The sequence below is a fragment of the Otolemur garnettii genome, unplaced genomic scaffold (assembly GCF_000181295.1).
Source record: "Otolemur garnettii isolate 467f Iridium unplaced genomic scaffold, OtoGar3 scaffold00012, whole genome shotgun sequence".
NCBI lineage: Eukaryota > Metazoa > Chordata > Mammalia > Primates > Galagidae > Otolemur > Otolemur garnettii.
In genome coordinates this window covers 3,540,304-3,548,791 of record NW_003852407.1, presented here as the reverse complement: position 1 = coordinate 3,548,791, position 8,488 = coordinate 3,540,304, and the positions used below count along the sequence as shown (strand labels likewise).

At 44.3% G+C, this 8,488-nt stretch overlaps 1 pseudogene; it reads right to left on the bottom strand.

Annotated features, from left to right (window-relative positions):
* Positions 1-418: 418 nt before the first annotated feature.
* On the bottom strand, positions 419-679 carry LOC111723509 (annotated as a pseudogene).
* Between the last annotated feature and the right edge of the window lie 7,809 nt (positions 680-8,488).

Sequence of the window (8,488 nt, the reverse complement as noted above, 5' to 3'; positions counted from 1 at the left end):
GATTAATTTGGAATAATTCCCCATGTCCTCTCTTACCACCCAGACCATAGTCCAGAACAGTGCTTTTCAACCAGTGTGCCATGAAAAATTTTAAAGATCTTTAATTATTTTCAAAAGAAATTCAAAGCACATACAGATATATATTTAAGAATTTTGCACCTTGGTGATCACATTTATTGAAAGTATTAGAGAAAAAGAAAAATGACATTCAGCTTAAGGACTTGCGGGTTATCTATAAATTAACTCATTTCAGGAGTGAAAGAATGTTTGGGTCATTGCTTAATATGGAAATGTATGCATGTTTCTCTTTTGAATGTTTGCCACATTTAAAGAGGCGATTGGACAAAGTCTCCTTCAGGATAGATTCTTTGTATCGACCAACTCTCACTGGAGGGGCAACCAGGACAACACCATCTCCTCAGACAAAGAGCAGTGGAATGTTCCATTTCATTGACTTATGCATCTCTTCATATATTTCTTCATCAATTTCTATAGTAGTCAGAGTTTCTTCCACATCTCCTGATATCACATTTAAATGTTGATCATAGGCATGTAATCTGCCCCGCGTTTGGTCATTTCTCATTTTCACATAAATTGCCTCATCCAGGCTGAGCCTAATAAGATCCCGGGGCTCCTCTACTGTGTTGGTAGTTTGTTGCTGGTCCATGTTGTGGTCCATGTTGTGCTCCATGTTTCAAACCCTCAGTTTATTATTATTTTTGTAATCAACATAATTTAAGTGGGCTGTGGAAGTTTAACTATAGGTTCAAGGTTGAAAAACGCTGCTCTAGAATCTGAAGACTCAATTTGGGGGGAAAGTTTCGCAGGTGTTCAGGGCTGACTGGGAAAAATTTCTCAGAGATTAGGATATATAAAATCAAATAACTTTATCTTCTTAGGAGAGAGGGATGAGAACTGGAAAGAGTGGGGAAAGACAGGAAGAAAAGAGGGAGGAGATGGCAGCTCAAGGAAAGAGGGAAAAGCCAGCACTGGAGGCCAAGTGGCCAGGTGATTTTAAAGGTTGAAAATTGGCGGTATAGGCAAGAAACTACTGCATCGCTCCTTTCTGTCGTCTTAGCCACAGGTAGAAACAAACTACCATAGCAGAAACAAACCGGGCCAGATACTAAGGCCCCAGAGAGGGCTCTTCTTTGGAGATGGGATTTATGGGGATCTTCACAGGAGATGAGCAGAGGGTCTGCTCTGAGCTATGACTGAAGCACGAAGCTCTTTCCCTTCTATTTATTCAGGAAGTCTGTGAAAAACAGATTCTAAAAACAATTATTTTTTGAGAACAATTTGTCCTCAAAAAACAATTTCGAAAGAGAAAGATTTACATCTCCTTTCTGTCTGTTCAGTCCTGTCTTTTTCAGAAGTTGTGCAAAACAGAACTTTCATGGGGAGAACTTATTGGGAGAACTCACCAGATTGATCTTTAACTGTTACTAGCAAATTGCAGGATTAGGTATTTTCCTGTTATTTTTGCAAGGCTGCCCCATTCACCCAACACTTGATACTTAGGGGTTGGGATAGTTCTGTGTGTTATAGGATAAACTTTACCAGCATCCCTGGCCTCTACCCACTCGATGCCAGCAGCACCTGCCAAGCTGAGTAGTGACAGCCAGACATACCTGCAGTCATTGCCAGATGTGCACCAGGGGCTCAAATTGCCCCCATTTGAGAACCACTGATCTATCATATAGACATTCAAAGCCATTGATATCATGTGTCAGAGCTTCCTAGTTCAAAATAATGGCCTGATTTTACTGAAGATCAAATTCACAATGAGGAATAGCAGCAAAGCCCCACAGATGGCGTGTTGAATGGGGCATGAGGAGGCCAGTTCTGCTGGAGGCTTGCTCCATGGCGTTGGGCAGACAATTGTTCTTCCTGAACCTAATACTTGCTACCCAAAAATGTGGAAAAATGACTCTTCTCCTCTGTGTGAAGCTGTGCTTTGAAGAAAGGAGTGATAAACACCAGTTGGAGCTGGGAGCTCTTTGGAAAAAATTTACATTGTAGTGAGGCCAAGTGGCCAGGTGATTTTAAAGGGGGTTGTAAATTGGCGGTACTGGCAAGAACTACCGCATTGCTCCTTTCTGTCTTTTTAGCCACAGGTAGATGGATTGAATGTCACGGTCCAAGAGCTGGCTCCTCTGCCCTTCTTCGGAGATGGGATTATAGGGATCACTGTGGGAGATGGGCACACAGAGTCTGCCCTGAGATACGGCTGAAGTGTGAAGATCCTTCCCTACTTACTCAGGAAGTCTGTAAAACATGGATTCTCAAAACAAAGCAGTATTATGTTGCCTTTCGTTGTTGTTGAGACAGTCTCCCTCTGTCAGCCTGGGCATAAGAGCAGTGGCATCATTGCATCTCACTACAATCTCAGTCTCCTGGGCTCAAGTGATCCTCCTGCCTCAGCCTCCTGAATAGCTGGGACTATAGGTGCTTGCCATGGCGCCCAGATAATTTTTTTATATTTTACTTTTTGTGGAGACAGGGTCTCACTCTTGTTCAGGCAGATTTTGAATTCCTGAGCTCAGGCTATTCTGTCTCAGCCTCCCAGAGTTCTAGGATTACAGTTGTGAATTACCTGGCCCGGTGAGGCTGGTATGATTTTGCTGTTCATTTGCTGGACGTTTCATTAAACTATAAGTTGGCCTAGCAACTTAGGGAGACTTGACAGGCAAACTCTCCACCAACCTCCCTGCCCCCCGCCCCCGATTTCAAATGTTCTGTTCCATTCTTCCCATATACCTTGAGATAGCTCAGGGTGCCCTAAATGGCATTTCTCAGTTTGTTGCTCACCGGGAGGGACAAGGCAATCAGCCTCTGCTTTGACAGCCTTGCTGGTGAGGTGCGTCAGGAGGTGGGGGGTAGAGGGCTGTTCAGATGGATCATAAATGGGCAAGACACACATCCAAATACCTCACTTGGATTCCTTACTTGTAGACATATTTTTGTTAAATGAGTCATGAGTTACAAAAAAAAAAAAAAAAAAAAAAGGAGCTCTTTAGTATGAGCCAAGATCTTGGGGATTCTGGCCCCAGATTTTCCACTTTACCTTCCCAGTCAGGCCGTGCTTTCCCTAAGTGTAACACAGGAGAGCTGGACTAGAGGACTTCTAGGTCTGCTTGCGACTTTGACGTTCTTCCTGCTGTAGTTTGGATATTTGACCCCCTCCGTTTGTTGGAGGAAGGGTCTGATGGGAAGTCTTTGGGTCACAGGGGCCGATCCCTCATACAAGGCTTGGGCCACCTCCCGCTCCAAGCTCCCAGGAGAGCTGTTTAGAAGAGCTGTCACTTCCCTCCCTTCCTCTTGCTGCATCCCCCTCTCTCCCCTGTCTCATGATCTGCTCCGACCCTGAGCGAAGCTCCCTAAGGCCCTCCCCAGACGCAGATGCCTGGCCATGCTTCTCATACAGCCTGAGGAACTGTGAGCTAGATAAACCTCTTTTCTGTCTGATTTACCCAGCCTCGGGTATTCCTTTATAGCCCAGTAGGGGTAAATCCTTATGACCTGAGACTAAGCAATGGTTTCTTAAATATGACATCAAAAGCACAAAAGACAAAAGTAGATAAGGTAGATGTCATCAAAATTAAAAACTTGTGCTTCAAAGGGCACTATCAAGAAAGAGAAAAGGCAAACCCCTGAAAGGGAGAAAATACTTGCACACGACAACTTGTACACAAATACTCATGGCAGCCCTATTCATAATAACCACCAGCTGATGAGGAGACAGACAAAAAGCTATCCATAAAAGGGGATGCTATTCATCCATGCAGCAACGTGGCTGAGCTCTGAAAACGTTACATTGAGTGTAAGAAGCCAGACTTACATACTGTATGATTGCACTTACAAGAAATGTCCAGAAGGGATAGCCACAGCCATAGAGACAGAAGCAGATCCTCGGTTACAAGTGAAGGAAGGGATAGAAAGAGAGGAGTGACTGCTAATGGACATGGGGTTTCTCTTGGGGCTGATGAAAACTTTCTGGAACTGGATAGAGGTGATGGTTGTATAACCATGTGAATATACTAATTGTACGCTAAGTATGTGGACTACAGCTCCAATGAGGTAGCTGTAAGTAACCCCTCTATCTCAGTGCTAGCCACACCTCTCCACCCCTTCCTTGGTCTTTTCCCATCTGAATTACTTCTGCAAGCCAAATGTCTCTATTCTATACTTTGCAGTTGACAGCTTTTTAATGTAGCAGAGATTTATTTCGTCCGTGTTACATTTCATCCTGTTGCTTTAGCTCATCTTCCTGTTACATTTCATCGTGTTATTTCAGTTCATCTTCCCATCCTTCAGAATCTTATGGAACATGCAATGTCAGCATATGGAAGGTTTTTGGTCTCTGCAAGGTAAATGTTATCAATAAATGTGACAAATGTATTTTTCATGAAGACATTGATTTAAAAGCATTGAATAGGAGTTATGCATGGACAGAAGGTGGTATTTTACCTTAAGAAAAGGTTTCCTGGAAATTAAAACTATCCCATGGTACGTATGTGACAATTCTGTTGTCTGAAGAGACTGATAATCTGCGTTAGTGGTTTCTGCCAAGTCTTGCTTGTGGTGGCTTATTTCCTTGGGTATTTTGAATTTATTATAAATTCATATTTCCCAGTCTTTGTGATTTCTGTGTGGTCTCTGGAGAACAGGACTGCACTAAATCTCACCGTACTTTCGGCATGAAGTGCTAATTTCTTATCCAGGGTTAGGTGGCAGCTTTGTACTATGAAGAGTGTATAAATTTGAATCTTAAGTCTAGATAAAGACAAGTCCCTCCTGAATTATCGGGGGAGATATGTTTTCTATCCCTATCTTGAGCCTGGGACAAGCTAGATAAGCTACTTCTTTACCTCTCTTTGCCAGCGAGCAGATTTTTTCCCCTGTCACCTTTGGTGTAAGCCTTGGAAGGCCTGGGCTGTATGCAGAAATCACAGTTCTGTGCTCGCTTGCCCTAGGCCCACACCTCAGCTCCTGTCCCTGTGGTGGCCCTTACATCCAAAGCTCTTTGCTTATCAAGACAGGTAGCCCTCCCTGGCTGTGTCCCCACCCAGGGCAGCCACAGCACAACTCTGACTTCTTCCTTTTCAATTTTCTTCTTTTCCTTTTTGGCTGCAGATTTTCCCTTTTTAAAGCAAAAGCTCTGTTAATCCATTTGAAAGGATATTCATTTCTTTGACCTATTTCTAGGTGTTTTATAGCAGAGAGTTTTCTAGTTTACCATGCTACTAGAAATGTAAGTCTCTATGGTGCAATTTCTCTCTATTAAATTCAAAAAAAATGTAGCAGGGCTTCTGCGAGGGTGAGAGAAATACTCCTATGCTGCTGAGATACCGATCTAAATTGGTATCTCAATTCCTGAGGGGATTTGGCAATCGAAGGTGTAAAAACTTCTGCATGTCTTTGTCCCTGTAATTCCCATTTCTAGGAATTTAACCTATTGACCTTAGCACAGATGTGTGCAAAGTTTTAGCTCCAAGGATGTTTGCTATATCATTTTCAAATATTATCAATGTTTAAATATTCTGGGCAAGAAAATAAAAAGGAAAAAAAAACAAGGAAGGGAAAGCACTTATATCAGAAAAGGAAAACTTTGAGATAGAGTCCCACTTTGTTACTCTTGGTAGAGTGCTGTGGTGACATAGCTCATAGCAACCTCAAACTCATGGGCTCCAGCAATCCTCCTGCCTCAGCCTCCTGAGTAGCTGGGCCTACAGGCATTTGCTACAATGCCCAGCTATTTTTAGAGATGGGGTCTTGCTCTTGTCTTGAACTCCTGAGTTTAGGCCATCTACTGTTCTCGGCCTCCCAGAGTTCTAGGTCTATATGCATGAGCCACTATGCCCTACCTAGGAAAGGAAAGCTTTCTGAGAAAGCTCTAGCAAATGAACAGTTAAGACTGTGGGGTCAGATCACATCTCCTGATCAGCCCTAGCTACATGGGCAGCTGAGAAATCTAGAATTTTTATTTGAGCACTGATGTTTTGTTAGTCAGGAAGAAGGGTAGAATGGATACCATAGTATCTATATTACATATCTATCTGCCATGATTCTCTCTTGAGCAATACTCATGTGGAAAGGTAGACATCAAGTTCTTCTGATGCATATTCCTAGCTGGTATAATTTTTTTTTTACATTCTTTTTTTTGTAGAGACAGAGTCTCACTTTGTCACCCTGGGTAGAGTGCCATGGCATCACACAGCTCACAGCAACCTCCAGCTCTTGGGCTTAGACGATTCTCTTGCCTCAGCCTCCCAAGTAGCTGGGACTACAGGGGCCCATCACGACGCCTGGCTACTTTTTGGTTGCAGTTTGGCCAGGGTCGGGTTTGAACCCGACACCCTTGGTATATGGGGCTGCTGCCCTGCCCACTGAGCCACAGGTACTGCCATTTTAACATTCTTTTTGTTTGCACATTTGATATTCAAAAGTTATTTTCAGCAAAGGCTGCATCATATTTATAAAAAAGTTATTTGAAAAAGGTTATAGTTTGGGATCAAAACCAGGTGTGGTGCCAGAGAACTGTAAGAGGCAGAGAACTGAAATATCTCAGGAGTGTGGGGAGAGGCGAGTTTACGGAGATATAGCAGCTGCTGTTGGAGGATGTTCTGGCTGTTCTGACCGGATTGTCATTTCCTAGGTTTTTAGAGTGTGTGTGTGTGTAGGGGGAGCCAAGCTGCTGCCTGGGGTCTTGACGGTGCCGCCTAAAACGTCCTGGGCATATAGCGGGCGGGTGGGACTCTGCAGCTCCCGCTCATGAAGGCAGAGTATCTTGGCTGTGGATGGATTTTGTTATCCCTCCGATAGCCCTTGGACTCTGTATCTGGCCTCTCATGTTTCAGCCCTTTATGGGTTGACAGTGTTCCAAGACTACATGTTGTATCCAACCTCAGAAAACAGAGCAGAATCGTCCTCCTCAAGAGAAGGCTGGGTTGTTCTTAGCATCATAGCAGCTGCTCAGTCTTGAGAGTTTGGCCCAGAAGCTCACGTGCACTGTTGGGGGAACTTCAGGAAAGCATGATTCTGTCCCTCTGCTAGGGATTATGCTGACAGTGATGCTTCCATTTATTGAGTGTTTTTTTCATTTAGTTCTTAAAACCACTTTACCAAGTGGGTATTCATTTTATAACTAAGAAAACCAAGGCTGAGACAAGTTAAGTAAATTGTCTAAGATCACACAGCCAGGACAGTAGGAAAGGGGTGACTGCAGGCTGTCTGGTTCCAGAACCTACGTTTGCCTATTCGTAGGGTGACCATCAATTCCGGTTTGCTCCCAACTGTCCTGGTTCTAGCATGTAGCGTCCTGCATCCTGAGAAGCTCTGTCATTGCAGGCAAACGGGGTGGCTGGATTGGTGCCCTTGGCTTTGCCGTTCTCTTCTGTACGTTCTTCACACATGAACGCTCACCTGGCCACGACTGGGGCTGGGGAATTTCCATAGTGCCCAGGGCAGTGATAGGCACATAATTGGTACCAAAGGAAAAAATCCTAGTGGAATTCATGAGTGTGTAAATTACTACCACCACCTACAGCAACCACTTTTAGATTGCTTATCATGAGCCAGGCACTGCTAAGTGCTGTGAGAAATGAGTAACTGAGTTCTAACGAAATAAATACCTGAGTAATGAGAGTGACTGAATCGCACTCCAGGGTAGAGGCCTGTGCCATTTGGCAGTGTCAGTGAAGATTAATTAAGGGATATTGCATCACAGGCGTGGCAGCCTTAATGACGGCAGCGGTACCCACACAGTGACTGCTCTGCCGTGCTGAGTGCTGTGTGTGGTTTACAAACCTGCCCTTCACAAGGCCTCTTTCCTCTGCCTCCCTGCAGACAGGTGAGATGAGCAGAGGAGACAGTCCAACTTAGCTTTACCAGCTAGGACAGTTGAGTCACAAAGGACCTGTCCAGCTTATGATCTAAAGCCATACTTGCATAGTGGGGTCTTCAGGCCACCCACAGGCTACTTGTGTATTTTGTGGTCTATACATATGATGAAAAAAAGTACATGAGAATATTTAAGGATGAATATTTTGCATAAAAACCTGGATATTTGGTTCCTTTTAAGGACTGCGATATTTGTTCCATGTTCTGAAGGGTCTAGAACATGTTTGAGATGACAGGCCTGCAGCAAACCCTTCTCTCTCCCAGGAATCTGGACATTGTGCTTCACCTCCCTCTCCATGGTCACTGTTCCCTCTCCTGTTGAATCAGTCAAGTGACAAAACCTACTTTTGATTTTTCCCAATTAACCATTTTCTTCAGTAAAGGGCAACTCTCCTCTTACAACTGTTTAGGCCAAATGCCTGGGGCCTCCTCTCCTGCTCTCCTCACTGCCTCCTTCCACGGCCCTAGCCTGGACCAACTCTTGTCAGAGCATTGCGGCCGGGTCCCAACTGCTCTTCCTGCTCCCACCACCACCCTGCTGCCGCCTTTACCAACACTGCCACAGAGGGATCTTGGTAAAAACACA